Raw genomic sequence first — 17,394 nt, 5'->3', positions numbered from 1 at the left:
TAAGAATAATAGATATGACCCAATGAATATAGTAAGAATCTGTGCATCTCTTCTGATATAAATGAATAAGTAATGGCAGTAGAATGTCAACCACCAAGAGTAGAATGACTAATGATCAACATTTGGCATTCATCATGATATAGAAAATCAATATGTTATAGAAAAATCAATATTTGGCGTTTCTCATGGTAATAATTCAGGCCAGAGTCATCCATGAGGAGGAGGATAAACACATAGTTTTTAAGTCACTACAAACAGTTGCCTTCACAGTGAAGAAACCTGGCAGATACTATCTTAACCAAGTGATAAATGTTAACATCACTAGCAATGAGACAAACTGGCATTGCGTACCTACTGCTATGATACACTGAGCTGAACACAGCACCACTTTTTGGGTATTCCTACCAAAATGCATAATCTGAATATAATCATGAGGAAATACCAGACAAATCCAAAGTTAGGAACATTCTACAAGGTAACTTGGCTGTGTTCTCTAAGACTACCAAGGGCATAAAAGACAAATAAAGACTGAGGAACTGGTCTGGACTGAAGCAGACTGAAAAGACATGACAATTAAATGCAGTGGATGGTTCAGGTGGGTCCTGCATCTACAAAGGACATTATTGGAATAACCTAGGCAATTTGAATGGAGTGTGTGGATCAGATGGTAGTTTTGCATTAGTACTAATCTCCAGATTTTGCTGATTGTACTGTGTTTCTGTAGGAGAGTGACCTTATTTTTAGGAAATAATTCTTAAGTAGTTAGGGGTAATAGAACATCACGTCTGCAACTTACTCTGAAATGGTTCAGAAAATAGTAATAGTACAGATGAATAGAAAGAGAATAAATGATAAAGCAAATATGGAAAATACTGATAATTGGTGCATTGAGGTGAAGAGTATATGGGGAGTTTCTGTTTTCTTCCTACAACTTTACTATTAGTTTGTAATCATTCCAAAATAAAAAATAAAAGGTTACAATGAATTAAAAAGCTAAATAAAATAAAAATAGTTAAAGAATAAAAAACTAAAAATAAAGAGTTAAATAAAAATAGTTAAAAATAAGTTATATAAAAATTAAAAATAAAATGTAAAAGTTTTTTAAAACATCAAAACTTATAAGGTAAAACTTTAAGAGTACAAGGAGAAATTGAAATACAAGGAGTCTTAAATTCATCTTTTAGTCATGTGAGAGCAAATGGACAGAAAAGTGAATTAGGATGTGGCAATCCTGATTAGCATAATTAATGACATAAGTCTAATCTGTATATGTCAAACTTTGTATCTTCAAACAAAATACACCTTCTTTTCTAGTGTTTACTGAAAAGTCACAAAATTTGATTCTATTATTTATTAGCCCATAAAAAATAAATCTAGCCCACAATAGAATAAATCTAGTTAATTATTTCAGTGAGCAGATGTGGTTTTGAATGAACAGCCTTTAAGATCAATTCTATCAATCAGTCTGGGCTACTTAAATTGGTGGGCTACAAACATTTTTTGCCTCTAGAGTATTTTGTCTCTGGAGTAATGCAGAGGTGGATAGCCACATTTTTATCCAAAAGTCTTGTATTCCAAGCTGCTATTCAGATTTTCAGTCGTACATGGATGGTATTATGTTGCTCTCAGAGAATATTCCACATTAAGTTCTATGCCATTGTCAATCAGATTGTCATTAGTCTTCATTTTCATTTTTGTGTTGATGTTTCTATTGTGGATGTTTCTATCATGGAAGTTAGGAGTATTTTAAAAAGTATATTTACTGGTTCTTTCCTCTTAAAATTTTAAAAAACAATATATCTATAATAATTTTATTAAAAGCAAAAATCTACTTTGTCATTTTCTAGTTTTAGTTGCCTACAAAATAAATAAATGTATGTTACTTTTATAATGAGAAAGAAAAATGTTATATTTTTATTTTCTGAACCTTTTATAAGTCCATCAGTTACCAGGTGAGTCTGTCGGAACCTTGAAGGACAGAGAGATGAAGTGATTTGAACAAGTTTCTTTAGTAAGATTTGTGAGAAGATTTTTCTGGTAAGTGGTAGAGATCAAATCTTTTTGACTCTTCGAGGCCAGAACTCTTGCCATTTCCTCCACAGCGAAGGTCATTGCTGTTTCTGAACGACGTGCTTGCTTATACGTGCTTGCTTATACTCTCCAGCGAGGGAGGTGCTTAGATGGGGGTCTGAGAGAAGGTGGGGAGGCCTCGAATATGTGCAAACCCTTGGATGAATTATTGATTGTTTCAATCTTTCAAAACAGGTTAAGAATCAATTTAGAGTTACTCTTATGAGGAAAGGTTAATAGGAATTTTAATGAAACATTTGACTTTGACAGGATTGGAACTCAATGGCTTTGAATTTTGAAACAAAGCCTTTTCCCGTAAGACCACCTAGTCTTAGGTTAGCAGCTGTCCAAACTTACAGATGGAAAAGCAGCACCGGGAGGCACTCCGCCTTGTTCCCTGGTGCCAGCAAATATATTGAGCACAACAGAGGAAAAATTAATGGTCATGTACTCCTGGAAACCAGAGGCAGACATTTCATACATAGTTATATCTTGAGACTTTCCAAAGGTCAGCTACGCAGGAAAATTTCTTGCGTGCTGGACTTAGCATAATGGTCCCAGTCATGTTCAATGTTTATGTATTAATTCCCTCTCTTCAGGAAATGAGGAGTTACGAATTTGGCCTCTTTTCTGCTCATATACCCTTGCTTGTGAGCCAAGACAGCAGGGAGAAAGACCTGGGAACAGCACTGCTTATTCCACCCAGAGGCCCCTGAGGCCTTGTCAACACCCACACAATGCCCACCACACCAGCAGGTAGGCCAGTGAATGGCAGGAAACTAAACTCATCTTACCACCAGCTAATTGGGCTTCCAATGCTGAAGAAAAAAGATACTGGGGAAAGGAAGTGGTAGATGAGGGTAAAGTGGATCAAATATATGGTGATGGAAGGAGAACCGACTCTGGGTGGTGAACACACATTGGGATTTATAGATGATGTAATACAGAATTGTACACCTGAAATCTATGTAACTTTACTAACAATTGTCATCCCAATAAACTTTAATATAAAAAAAGTTCCTAAAAATTAGTTCCTTCCCCCCCGCCCCCCGCATAATCCCTGTAGCAGTATTCCTCTGCCAATCTGAAATCTCCTCCCTCTAGAATATAGCAGGAGAAAGGAGGGCTCTCTTACCCACACCTAAGTTGGCTTTTCTCCACACCTGACGTGGCTCTGTCATCCACACTGGCTTGACTCTCAGCTCTATGCCCACCCGAAAGTGGGCTCTCTCATCCACACACTAATCATCCACACCCAGGGTGGTTCTCTCATCTACTCCTGCGTCGACTCTCTCTCCCATACCTGAGTATATTCCCTCACCCACACCTTTTTGAGGAGTCCTTGAACTGTAGGTTGTAGACCTTGGGGGGCTTCTAGTTTTAGAGAACATTGCAGAAATCTTGGCAGTGACATGCAAAGGTCTATTGCTACATTGTGCAATTCAGCCTCCCAGAGTTGGCCTAGATCAGGGGAGCAAACAGCCCAAAGGGAGTGAGGAATCTTAATGTAGTTTTCACTTGAGGGTTTAAAGGGGTTCAGGGGCTTTGAATGTGAGCAAGAAAGGGTGAATAGCGAATGACAGCCAATAAAGGACAAAGGCGTGAGTTAGGGACTTCAGGGGTGGTGTCCTTGGGAGAACATATTGATATTCGGGCTGGAAAGTAACTCTTCCTGAGGGTTTGCTGCTAGCAGTGGAGCTAAGCAGAAAACTGTGCTCAGTCATGAGAAATCCTTGTTGAGAAAGAGAGAGGTTTAGATAAAGGCAGTCTTGTGGAAGATTCCCCAGCATGGTTTGCCTACTCCATGGTGGTAGGAAAATTGGAGGTTTTCACAGTGCATATGTTTCCCTTGAGTCTGCTAGGAAGGAGGTGGGTGGCCATTGATGGGGATGATCATTTCCCTCTGTGCATTGAGTTAGTTGTAGACACACAGGGGATGATCCATGGAGGATATTCATGGGAAATGAATTTGCAGACTCTTGTGCCCTTTTGCATTTTAAGGCCAGGCAATCCTGAGTCCAGTGCTCCTTTTCTTTACAATATCTGCAAACTTCCCTACCTATGGCGGTTTTGGAGGGAACAGATTGCATGGCTGATTTTCTTCAACTTCTGTTAAGTTGTCCAGTCATGAGTTTGCTCTGTTTTTACTTAAGCCTTCCTGCAATGGTCCTTGTGGTGTTGACCTAGTGTATCTACTTCAGAGAGAGGAGGATTGACTCTGTGTTTTCAGATAACATCTCTAATTCCTGGTGTGAGCCATTAGTGAAGCTAGAGATGGAGGCAGAAGCTGTTTGGGTGTCCAGTGTGAGACTGGAGTAGTTCTTTCAAACATCACCATCTATTACTATAGTTACTAAACATACACAACTGCAGACCTCTATAGTTAGAGGCCTGCAGTTGTGTATCTTTGACCAGTAAGTTTTTGAGGGAAGGCGGTGGGAATGGATTCTGAATCTCTCTCCTATGGGTGTATCCTGTAAGCCTCGAGGGTGTTCTGACTTCTTGAAGGTCCTCTCAAAGAGTGACCTGTTTGGCATTTTCAAACAATAAAGTGGCATCTCCAGGGTCCTCTAGAGGATGAACAAGTTGATATAAATCACAAAGTCCAGGAGAACATGCCCTGAGACTGAAGTGATTACTAAAGTAGTCTCTTTTCTCACAAGGGTCCAGAAACAGCACGTAAATCTGAGTGAGAACAAAGCAGAAGAGTGGGCGCTTAGATTATTGATCTTCTGCCACAGGTGAGGAAGGGCCAATAATAAGGGTTAGGGTGGAGAGTTGGGTGGAGGACAAAGAGGGGTAAAGAAGAGGGGTAGGGACTGATGGGGGACAAATGGAAGAGACTGAATTAGTAATAAAAAGTAGCAAAAAGAAAAGCCTAGATAACTTCACCCCTGAATTCTACCAAACATTGAAAAAGGAGTTCATACCAATGCTTCTAAAACTCTTCCAAAACACAGAAAAAAGGGGAACTTCACCATTCATTTTATGAGGCCACTTAGACTATCCTGATACCAAAACCAGACAAAGACACCACAAGAAAAGAACACTCCAGACCATATCTCTTATGACTATGGACACAAAAATCTTCAACAAAATGCTAGCAGATGTTGAATTGCTGTTGTACATATCTCCTAGACACCCATCCTTGTGTTTTTGGTTCTGTTCTTTAGATTAAGTCTGCTTTTCCTCAGATTGTTAAGGCCATTTATTTCTAAAATACTATTTGAATTGAAACACTAAACTATTTTATCGCAATTCTATTCCTTTTCACTCTACACCCCAATATTTCTTAATTTATTACATATAGTTCTTTTTTTTAACTCTTTATTAAAAAATGCCCATTTTCCATTTCTATGTATGTCATAATGTATTTTCCCTTCCTTTTATCTGGACTTACTTTCTCTTTTTATCTTTAACTGAATTTCATATCTTTCTCTGTTCTAGTAAGATACATTTTTCTCAGTTTAAAATTCATTTTTTTCTCATAAATATTGTTGCTGTAACATCTCCCTCTGTAGTAAATTTGTATCTTTTACATGTGTCTTCTTAAGATTCTATCTCTTTAAAGAAAGACCCCTTTTTAGGGTGCTGCTTTCTGTCCTTCCTTTCACAGCTGAGGGGATCCTGCTCAGTGGTTAAGGGTCTGGGTTAAGGGGTGCTGCTCAGTGCTTAAGGGGGTGGGTTTTGGAGTTCGGCTCTGCTCCCAAAGCACATGAGCAACCAGGGATGAGAACACGAGGGGGCTGTGTGGTGGGTTGGTGAAATACAGGTACTAAGTGGAAATTGAGGTGATGCCAAAAGGAAGAGGGCAAGGTATTGCCAATGCACCCCCAGGGTCCACCACACCAGGACAACCCTGCAGCCATGAAGAAGAGGTACTCCAAGAATAAATTGAGCTGTCAGTTCAGAAACAGGTGTTGAAGTTATGGTACAAAATGCTTCAGAATAGTACTTAAATAGTATCACAATATGGTAGAAAACCAAATTACATATGCGGGGGAGGGGAATACAGTAGAAGATGATGGTCTAAAGATCAAATTGGGAACTTTTTAAAAATTAAAATATCTAACATTAATGAGGACTTATTCAGGTAAATAACCCCTTTCCAAAAAAAAAAAAAAAAAAAAGAAAATTTCTCTACATACATTTCAAAAGCCTAAAAATACTGTTGTCATTTGATTCAGCAATTCCATAGTAGAAATTTATCCTAATAATAACAATAGCCAATATTTCTTGAGGGCCATGAGCACCATTGTGAATGCTTTATATGTATTTATTAATTTGACAGCAACACTGTGAGGTAGAAATTATTATTGTCCCTATTTTCCGGTGAGAAAACGGAAGCACAGTGCAGCCAGATTTTCTAGAATTGGAAGGAAGCAGTCAGTCAGGGTGCTTAAATGGCAATGGCTTTGAGCCCCTCAAGTTCTAATAGAAATTGGAGTCTAGAAAATAGGAAAATGCTGAGGTTCGAACGTTGAGTTCCCGACAGGTTGGGGCAGGGGGATGTGTGAAGAGGAAGCTGTGGGGTTGAATGTCACCAACCCACATTTACAAATGGCTGTGCACCAATACTTGGAGGGCATGTGAGCAGAAATTTGGTTGATTCAACTGCGGCGTGTCCTTGACCTGTAAGGAAATACAGACCACCACTGTCAGATGTGATTCATGAGGTGTTTTCTGGTCCTTGTGGTTTAGTTGAAGGCAACGTTTACACAAAGATTTTTTTTCCTCCCAGAGGCTTCATTAACTGAGTTGTCATCGATTGGGTTTTTTGTTTGCTTTTCATTTGTAACCTTGCTCATAAGTGTTAGTTTTTTGCTGCCTCTGCCTTCTTAGAGCTCTAATTTTACAAAAAGAAGAAAAAAAGTACTTGGTTTGCAGCAAAAGGGATTTTTTTTCAGTTAAGTAACTGGCTTAAGACTGCCAGTTAGTTAATAGATGGCTGGGGAACAGAAATCTTAAATCTGATTCAAAGTATTATGCTTTATATGGTGGAGGAGTGATTTGTATTTTAAAAAGATGTTTTTCTTTAATAACATTTTAAAGTGTATGTTTGGATTTGAGATAATAGAGAGCTAAAGCTTAATGAGCCATTCAAGTTGGGCAAAATAATAGGGAGAATTTAAAAAATAATATGAGCAAGTCATTTTGCACTCTCTGGGTTTGTTTGCACCTCCTTTATTAGTTTGAGGGCAACCTGAGCCTGCTCCAGAGGTCCCTAAACTTTCTTAGTTCAGGTCATTCGTTTAGTGTTGTGGTTACCTTTCACGATGTCCCTTGGCCAAAAGAAATACCTAACAATTCCATTTATTTAGTAGTAGCATCTAAACAACTTAAGTATTTGTATCCTCACAACTAGGTATCCTTTTGTTTGTTTTCTAATAGATCCTGCCTCAGGTTTATTTGAACAAATAGCACAGGAGGTCCCCAGCCCCGTGCAGACAGCAGCCCAGGGGTCACACCGGTTCTTCCAGCTGCGTGTCAGCAGACAGAGGCCTGTGCTCTGGGGCCTTCATGGGGGCCTGGGCACCTTTGGGAGCCAGAGCCTGAGCCTGAGCTGGAGGCGGAGCTGCAGTGGCAGCTGCAGATGGGTCTTTGGTTTGAGCCTTGGCCTTGGCCTTGGCCTTTGGCCTCCAGAGCCTGAGCCCCTTGGCGGTGCGTGTGGCAAGAGCACGTTTCCCAGCTTGGGGTGAGTGATGTAGGCAAGCCGATTGAGCATGTGGTTGCCGCCCTGTGGGATCTTGGACTTGACCTCCTTGGGCTTTAGGAGGGCCTGGACAGCCTGAGCCCCTGCACTCATGGCCTTGGTGAAGTTCACCTGCCTCTCCTTCAGGCCCTTCTTGCTGTGCTTCTTGGCAAACTGCATGTTCCTCAGGAACTCGGGGTCCACTCCCTTAAGAGAGTCATATCTTTGTGATCGGGGCTTCTTGATGCCATTTCTCTGCCATTCTCGGGACTGGTTGTGCGTGGTGTGGTTCTTGGACTTGGCCATGTCTGCATGGAAGCCCGCAGCTCCCGAAGCACCTGGGACCAGAAGAGAAAGAGCTAGGTAGCTATTTGAAAATATAATACACATTAATTAAAATAAAAATAAAAAAATTTCACGTCATCCTTAAATAACCACTGTTTCTCGTTAATGGGCCAGCACACCTTATGGTTACCTCACAATTTCTCAGTCCTTGGGATCGTTGAACATGGCACAACTCGTTTCCTGTTCCACATAGATCTTTGCCTGATTCTTGTTTTTTATCACAGCAACTGAAGAAAACCCAGCTTCATAAAGATACAACATCATCTAAAGACATGTAGCTGCAATCTAATGTTGACATTGTGAACTCCTTCAAGCTAAATAATTCCTGGGAACATTGCTAGGTATCACCGAAAATTTAAAGTATCCTGACTCACAATGGGGCTGTGTGGTTCCCCCAGCATTCCTCAGCACACAATTTGGGGACCACTGGAGCAAGCTCCATTTCAAATTTGCAGCTACCACCTTAGGAAACGTACAGATGTCAAATTAGCCTGAGGAAGACTCCTATCCTATTCCATTGTTCTGTGATTATAAAAAATTTGTGAATTTGCAAAAAACTTCTCAGTGGCAACAGAGGTCAGTCAAAATTCTTTGTTTCTTCATCAGTCTGAATGCACACAATATGAATTAATTTCCTGGATCTTCCTTCTTGGGTGAAGAATGCCAAGTCACAATGGAAAGACTATTCTGACCTTAGCTGCATTTTCCCATGTCCAGCCCCTTACTTAAAATCATGATCCAGTTTTCTCATTCTGAAAGCAGCTGGCGAAGGCGCCCTGTATCGAAGGCTGCTCAGGTTCAGTGCCTGGGATTAACAATTAACCCCTGAGGTCGGACACTGAGCACGACAAGTCTTCCTTACACTGAGGGCAGGTCAGTCTTCCCCATGATCCCGAGAGGACCGTGAGGGGATTCTTATGCCTGATGGATACTATCAGGAAATTATCATGTATTAAAGGAGACTGGACTCTTTATAAAGTCTTATTCATATTGTTCTTGACTGAAGACCCAAATGGCCCTGAAAGATTAAAATATTGGGAGCTGCAATGATTTCACCATCTATAGGAGATGGTCTATGTGGAAAAAAAACACCTGAATTCCTTGCCTGGGTTTTATAGGAGGGAGATTCAGACCTGTGGAGCTCGCTCTCATATTGTCACTTTGGGAAAGAATTAATATTGTTTAAATGACTCAAGCTATCAGTTGGCTGTAAATCTCTCTCAATCAATGTCCTTAATTGAATTTCTTCTTATTGACAAGACTTTTGAGTCCTTTTCAATTTTGGAAAACCTTCCTCTGATCCCCAAATTCTCTATGATCTTAATATAAACGTATCTGCCTCCCTTCCCCCAAGTCATGAGAGTTGGCATTGTTACATAAACATGTGGAAAATCCTGTTTACAAATTCATGCATTTATGGTGCTTCCCAAATGTGAGATGACGAATACAAAATGTATTCATAAAATTCCAGGTAATACATGATTTGCAACATTGGGGAAGATAGAGAGGGAAAAGAAAATATCTTCTTAGGTTAAACCCAAAGAGAACAGCCAATTATATTCAGGTGGATTCTCACTAGCCTGTTTTTAAAAATAAACTTTTAATTTTTGAATAGCTTTAGATTTACAGTAGTTCACCTTTATCCATGGGGGATATGTTCCAAGACCTGCGATGGATGCCTGAAACCACCAAAAGCTACGTAATGTTTTTTCCTATACATACATACCTATAATAAAGTTTAATTTATAAACTAGGCACAGTAAGAGAGATTAGCAATAATAACTAACAATAAAATAGAACAATTATAACGCTATATTATAAGCAAAGTTATGTGAATATGGTGTTTCTTTCTCAAAATATCTTATTGTACTATACTTACCCTTCTTCTTGTGATGATGTGAGATGATACAACGTGATGAGATTAAATGAAGGGAATGACAGAGACATTGTGACATAGCATTATGCTACTGTAGACCTTCTGATACGTCAGAAGGAGGATCATCGAGCCATGACGATGTCGATGGTTGGATGTGGATGGTTGCGGAAATTTAATATTTTTGGACCACAGTGGACCATGGGTAACTGAAACCATAGAAAGCTAAACTAAAAGTTCGGGTAAGGGGAGGACTACTGTATATAAAAGTTGGAAAGGAAAGTACGCAGAGAGTTCCCACATAGTCCATACCTGTTAACATGTTATCATCATACATTTGTCATGTATGATACATGACTATCCATGGCAGTTCTTTCTATGATTGATATTCAATCTCTTTGTCAGTTAAATATTCTCTCCCATTCTACAGCTTGGCTTTCAGCTCTCTCAGGTTTCTTGTAATGGACAAAAGTTCTTAATTGAAATGTCATCTTAAAAGATGAACGTTTTTCTTCATGGCAGTGTTTTTTGTGTCCTGCTTAAAGTATATTTCCCTACTCTCTAGTCGTAAAGACATTTTGCTGTATTTTCTTTTTTTAATTGTTTTTTTATTATGGTAAAATACATATAACACATTTACCATCTTAATCATTTTTTAAGTGTACAGTTCAGCTGTGTTAAATATATTCATAATGTTGTATAACTACCACCATCATCCATCTCCATAACTTTTCATCTTGTAAAACTGAAACTGTCTTCATTAAACAATGACTCCTAATTCTCCCCTCCCCCAGCCCCTGACAACCACCATTCTGCTTTCTGTTTCTATGAATTTGACTACTATAAGTACCTCATATGAGTAGAATCACATGGTATTTGTCTTTTTGTGACTGGCTTATTTCACTTAGCATAATGTCCTCAAGGTCCATCCCTGTTGTAGCATAGGTCAGAATCTCTTTCCTTTTTAAGGCTGGATAACATTCCATTGTATGCAGGTACCATATTTTGCTTATCCATTCATCTGTCAGTGGACACTTAGGTTGCTTCCTCTTTTAGCTATTGTGAATAATGCTGCTTTGTACATGGGTGTATAAATACCTCTTCAAGACCCTGCTTTCAATTCTTTGGGGTATATCCTCATAAGTAGAATTGCTGGATCATATGGTAATTCTATTTTTAATTTATTTGTGGAGCCACCATACTGTTTTCCACAGGGGCTATACCATTTTACATCAGCGCTAACAGTGCACAAATATTTCAATTTCTCACTAACATTTGTTATTTTCTGTGTGTTTTTTTAATAGTAGCCAGCCTAATGAGTGTGAGTGGTATATCATTATAGTTATAATTTGCATTTCCATAGTTATTAGTGATATGGAGCATCTTTTTATTTGCTTATTGGACATTTGTAAATCTTTTTTCAGAACTGTCTATTCAAGTCCTTTGCCTGATTTTTTAAAAAATTATTTTTATTGGGAAATTTTGGAGAACAGTGTGTTCCTCCAGGACCCATCAGCTCCACATCAAGTCGCTGTTTTTCAATCTAGTTGTGGAGGGCGCAGCTCACTGGCCCATGTGGGAACCAAACCGGCGACCCCGGTGTCGCGAGCACGGTGCTCCAACCACTGAGCAACCTGCCGCCCCTTTTGCCTGATTTTTAATCAGTTTGTTTGTTTTCTCGTTGTTTTAGGAGTTCTCTAAATATTCTTGATATTAATTCCTTATTAGATATATGATTGGCAAACACCATGTTTCCCCAAAAATAAAACCTAGCTGGACAATTAGCTCTAATGCGTCTTTTGGAGCAAAAATTAATATAAGACCCGGTATTATATTATATTATATTATATTATATTATATTATATTATATTATATTATATCCGGTCTTATAGTAAAATAAGACCAGGTCTTATATTAATTCTTGCTCCAAAAGGTGCATTAGAGCTGATTGTCTGGCTAGGTCTTATTTTCAGGGAAACACAGTATAGTCCCCCCTTTCTGGGGGTTGCATTTTTACTCTGCTAATCACATTCTATTTTTAGAATTTATTCATATTTTTGAGATCATGCAGATTGAACATGAGATCGATTCATAATTTGAATAGATACATGCACATAAAGTTTATTCTTAATGGCTATAATAGCATTCCATCTAATGATTATGTCACAGTTTATTTATTGTTTTCCTATTACAGCTGTGCTTGCACACATTTTTTTGTGTCAGCATCAGTGTTGGTTAGAGTGTATCTCAGCGGACTAATTGCTAGATTTTATGACAAATGCATTTACATTTTATTACAGACTGCTAACTCACTTTCCAAAATGGCTCTTCAAATTATACTCCCATCAGCAATATATGAAAGTACTGTGAGTTGCATTGCGGTGAGAGGCAGGAGAATCTACTGTTTAAGAGCAAGCTGCTGGCACCACCGTTCCTGAGTTCAAATCCTGGCTCGACTACTTACTAGGTGTGTCACTATTATCTTTCTGCTTCATTAGTGAATAGTATTTCCTTACATTTATCCCATACATGGGCCTTTGGGTAACTTCCAGTTTTTGGCTCTTACAAACAAAGCTATTGTGAACAGTCTAGCACATGTCTTTTGGTGAGCACATGTAAGGCTGCTAAGTGTAAACCCAGAAACAATTTGCTTGTCTTAGAGTAGACATGTGTTTAGTTTTGTAGATACCGCAATGCACTTTTGCACGTTCTCGAAGTTGTTTTACCAATTTACACACCACCAGCAGGGTATACGAGTTGCATTTGTTCCACATCCCTGCCAACATTTGATATTGTTAGTCTTTTTTTGGGGGGGCAGTATTGGGGAACAGTGTGTTTTTCCAGGACCCATCAGCTCCAAGTCAAGTCGTTGTTTTCAGTCTAGTTGTGGAGGGCACAGCTCACTGGCCCATGTGGGAATCGTACCGGCGACCTTGGTGTTATGAGCACTGTGTTCTAACCAACTGAGCCAACCGGCTGCCCTGTTAGTCTTTTTCATGTTAATGTTTATTTATTGTATTTTTAAAGAATTGTTGGAAGAAAGCTTACCAGAAAAGTCATTGCCACAAATGTCAGCATGCTCGCCAGCCCTTGCCTGGGGGAATGAGAGTCTTAGGAAGTTGACTTGGAATGTGTCTTGTCCTCCTGGCAAGACAGAGGCTTTGCTGAAAGGGAATGAGTGCCTGGGAAAATTGCATTTCTAACTACAAACCAATGAACTGGCCTCGCTGTTCTATATATCTGACTTATGAACTTGGTTCACGTGAGCTCCTCCTGAGAGATTAGTTATCCCTAGTGAGTACCTGGGTCATGCAGGGGAAGAATCAATGTTTATAGAAATCAGAATAGTGGTTGCCCCAGGGTGGAGTGGGTAATGGAGTAGGAGGGTGTACGAGAGAAATTCCTGGTGCTGAGAGGGTTCTAGAGCTTGACCTGGTGTATAAACACCGGAACAATCATCAAGTTGTACACTTAAGGTTAGTGAGCTTTTTATGCCGTGTTGGGTGCATGTAGACCTTTATTTTAGAAAAGGTAACAGTTCTCTTCCCTCGTTGGGCAAAGACCTCTTTCTGCTTGGGCATCATGGTTTTGACAGAGGAAGGGAAATGTGGCATCAGGACAGAGGAGAGATTGCGTTGTCAGCTCTGTGTGAGAAGGATGCTGGGTCTGCGTGAAAGGTTTGAGGGGACTAGAGGACAAGCTGCAGAGAGCATCAGGTTCCCCTCCCCTGAGCTGGTGGAAATCTCATCGAGTGCTTAGGCAACTTACAGGACCATGCATGGAGGGAAGAATATAAGCTTTTCTGTTTTCCAGTACGTCAGCAGAAGGAACAAATTAAGAAAAAGGTGTTAGCTTCAGATTTATAAGGCACCATGCTGGGCTTGCCAGTAAAAGAAAACCCAATTGCTCAGCCAGACTTTGAAAAATATTATTTGGTCCCTGAGTAAAAACAGATGTTATTTCCCGTTACAGAAATGAGCTATACATCTTCCGACAGCCACCAGCAAGCAGCAAGGCGCTCAAACCTCCCGTATTTCTCTCTCTAGGATTAGATCCACAAGGCAAAAGCAAATGAAAAGAATCCCAACTGTATCACCTTCTGTGTCGTTTCCTTGTGAAAAGTGGTCAGGAGAGATTTCTTTCCTCCTGAGCTATATTTCATTAATGTTTCCCTTCTCCTTGTCGTTACAGCTGGATATGTAATGTGCCACCTAAGAGTGCTGTCTCCAGAGCAGGACTCCAGAGTGAGACATTTCTTCAGAGAAGGACTTTCTTTTTCATTACCGGTAGGTGCCAGGTTGGGCTTCTCTGGCTGATTTTTGACCACTTCCTTGGCACCCACTGATCTAAGTTTTCCAGCTTTGGAAAGTGGTGTTTCCTCCTTGCCCAGGTAAACAATAATTTATGCTGGAAATATAGGTTGGCATATGCCAACTTAATACTTCCAGTCACCTGGAAAACTTTCTGTGGAGCCAGCTCTTGGCTAAATGGTAAAGCAGACATTTCTATGGCACGCTTCATCTTGTCTGTCTCCCCATATTCCTCTGTCCTTATAGCCCTCCTTCCCTTCTTCCACATGCCCCCTCGTGCCACCTCCATACCCCCACCTTCAGCTTGTGCGGGGCTAACACTGTCTTCCTTCCGTTCCATGGACTCAGTTACACCTTCTAGTAAAGGGTTTTCATCCAGAATTGGATTTCTTTGACATCTTAATAAGCTGTCCCATAATAAATCACAGGACAGATAATAATACTTTCTGTGTTTTGGCAGCTTAAGCTATTATTTGGCCTTTGATTTATAAGGAATTGAACCCAAGGTAGCTGTTGGTCTTTTCAGATGTTGCTAAGGGCACGCTGATCCCCAGCTGGTATCAGGAGAAAGCTCAGGCCCTGAGCTTAGCTCTCACACACCCCAGAAGAGAGTTCACAAGAACCTCACAGGGTCTCCCTGGCTTCTCTGACTGCTGGGTGAGAGGAAAGTAATGACGAGAACACTCCCAGTGGAAGGATGGTTGACAGGGTGTGCCTTTGGCATGGAGGCTTCCCAAACCTGGACGACAGACACAGCACTGACAGCTCAGGGCTCCTTCCATGAGACCTTTAGTTCATGGCAGGGCTCATGCCCCATAGATCTTTGGAGCTACGCTAAAGCAGCGAGCTACAAAGAGCAGCCCGTATGTAGGACCATCCACTGGAGTATCACTGTCCGGCAGAAATACCTCAATTGAGGAAATGTTCTGTATCAGCTCTGTACAATAGAGTAGCCCGTGCCTATTGAGCACTTGAAATGTGGCTGGTGAACATGCATAAGTAAAATTTAATTTTATTGACTTTCAATTAATTTACAGTTTTATTTAAAGAGCCACATGAGGCTAAGGCTGCTTTATGGGACAGTACAGCTTTGGAGAGTGGGGAGAAAATAATCTGGACTCCTACTGATATATATTTTTTTTATCTAAAAAATAAAGAAACTGACTTTACCTAGCATTTAATATTCAAAGTGACACTGGGATGCCAAGTCAGTCTCTCAGGTGGTCACTGTCATGCGAAGGTGAGGGGTCCTGGCTGGAGTTTCCCAGTCAGAGGGTTGACGGGGGCACCTTAGTGTCTTTTTTTCAGAATCTTATAAATAGTCTTGGTGTTGTCTGTTTTACTGGAATTACAAATAACCTGGATTTAAGGAAAACTATGCAAAGTAGGGCATTGACAAAATAAATCCTGCATGGATGGACAATCACGTTGATGACGCAAACCCAAGCAAACAATGAGATGGCAAAGGTCACTTCTTGTCACACACACTTCTGGTGGCCACTCTACAGGGGAAAACAGTGACAACCTACTCAGGTCTGACAAGGCCATAGGACTCAAAACGATCAAGCCCGTTTGAACTATGGGTTTATACTCACACTCATTTAGGATAACCCTTTTCTTCAGTGTATGTCGTGTTTTGAAATATTAGCTCCTAATAGTATGAAATCATTGAGATGAGCAAGACACTTAAGGATTAAACACTTGAAAATGAATACAAAATTTTACCATATTTATGGGATTGCAGATTAGTGCAGCCACTATGGAAAACAGTATGGAGGTATCTCAGGAATCTGAAAATGGAACTACCCTATGATCCAGTAATTCCACTCCTAGGCATCTACCCGGAGAAATCCAAAACTCCAATTCAAAAATCTGTATGCACTCCTATGTTTATTGCAGCACTTTACACAATAGCCAAGATATGGAAACAACCGAAATGCCCATCGGTAGATGACTGGATTAAGAAGCTGTGGTACATTTATACAATGGAGTATTACGCAGCCATAAAGAAGAAAGAAATCTTATCATTTGCAACAACATGGATGGACCTGGAGAACATTATGTTAAGTGAAATAAGTCAGAAAGAGAAAGACAAGTACCATATGATCTCACTTATATATGGAATCTAAAGAAAAGACTATGTGAATGAACTAATCAGAAACAGTTTTGGGGACACAAAGAAAAAAACCGAGAGTTGTTAGATGGGTGTGGGGGTGGGGGGTTGGGGATAAGGGGAAAGGTGAAGGGATTTGGAAGCAGCTGGTAACCACAAGATGGCCTCAGGGTTTTTTTGAAAATTAATTTGGGGAAGGTATTCAATAATGTTGTAAAGATTTTGTTGGGTATCCGATGGACATGCGTCCTATTTGGAAGACCACCTCAGGGATACTGTGGATACCTGATCATGGCATTGTACACCAGAAGCTAAACATTAATGAATGCCAACTATAATTTTATATATATAATGTGATGGTTCAGTGTGAGGTCGGAGGGATAGTGGATGGGGGGAAGGGGGTTCACAGTGTGAGGGATATAAATGATGAACGTCTAAGTATTACCTTGTCTTGTACACCTGAAACTAATAAATAAAAAAAAAAATTACCATATTTAAGATCCTAAATACAATACATTATGAAGTTTCACTAAATATTTGACACATTCAGAGGGTAAGGGGGGGTGGGGAGTGGAAGATGAGGGTAAGGGGGATCAAATATATGGTGATGGAAGGAGAACTGATTCTGGGTGGTGAACACACAATGGGATTTATAGATGATGTAATACAGAATTGTACACCTGAAATCTATGTAAGTTTACTAACAAATATCACCCCAATAAATTAAAAAATAAATAAATATTTGATACATTTCCAGAAGCCTCTTTTGAGTTTTTGAACCTATTAGCAGCAGTTTTAGTCAAATACTATTGAAGAAGCACTTCCAACTGTGGTTCAAATAGCTGAAATACAAAGAAAATAATAGGGTGGCAAATTATGGATTCCTTTGTCATAAAATACTGTTGGAATGCATGAAGAAAACATTGATGAAGACTGAAAGAAATAGGTTAGAACACATTATCCAGTGCGGGAGATTTGCTACACAGTTGGA

General features: G+C 39.9%; 1 pseudogene across 1 annotated transcript; it reads right to left on the bottom strand.

Annotated features, from left to right (window-relative positions):
- Positions 1-7,532: 7,532 nt before the first annotated feature.
- On the bottom strand, positions 7,533-8,068 carry LOC308496891 (large ribosomal subunit protein eL29-like; annotated as a pseudogene). Its single transcript has one exon. The product of its transcript is annotated as a large ribosomal subunit protein eL29-like (transcript).
- Positions 8,069-17,394: the final 9,326 nt, after the last annotated feature.

This window comes from Rhinolophus hipposideros, assembly GCF_964194185.1.
Source record: "Rhinolophus hipposideros genome assembly, chromosome: 4".
NCBI classification, from domain to species: Eukaryota; Metazoa; Chordata; class Mammalia; order Chiroptera; family Rhinolophidae; genus Rhinolophus; species Rhinolophus hipposideros.
Note: the sequence above shows the minus strand (reverse complement) of the source record. Positions and strands in the feature narration are given on the sequence as shown.